The sequence below is a fragment of the Gavialis gangeticus genome, unplaced genomic scaffold (genome assembly GCF_001723915.1).
Source record: "Gavialis gangeticus isolate Ggan-Ray unplaced genomic scaffold, GavGan_comp1, whole genome shotgun sequence".
Classification (NCBI taxonomy): domain Eukaryota; kingdom Metazoa; phylum Chordata; order Crocodylia; family Gavialidae; genus Gavialis; species Gavialis gangeticus.
The window spans coordinates 9,025,757-9,026,199 of NW_017728995.1; positions in this window are offsets into that span (position 1 = coordinate 9,025,757).

The following is a 443-nucleotide window of genomic DNA, read 5'->3' on the forward strand; positions in this document are numbered from 1 at the left end:
TGCATGTAAAGGCATGACTTGGTCTAAGTCATGCTCAATCATGCCTCTAGCTATGTCACGTGTGAGGCAAGAGACACGATTGTGGGATCATGCATTAGATACTATTGTGCCTTATTGTTGGTGTAGGGGGGGCTGAATCCTGGACTCCCCCTGAACTGACAAGAAGCAGGTTCCCATGGCTGGGAGCCCCCTTTGATAAAGAGGCTCCCAACTGCAGGGGCCACCCACAGTTGGGGCTGAGAGTCCCACAACTGATGGGACTCTTGGCCCTGGCTTTGCATAAGGCACAGCTGGGGCTGAGAGTCCCGCCAACTGTGGATCTCTCAGTCCCACCTGTGTGTGAGTTGGGAACAAAAACCCTGTTGATTGTGGGACTCTCCACACTGGCTGCATGCAAGGCTGGAACCAAGAGCCCTGTGTGGGCTGGGGATTTCACACCCCCC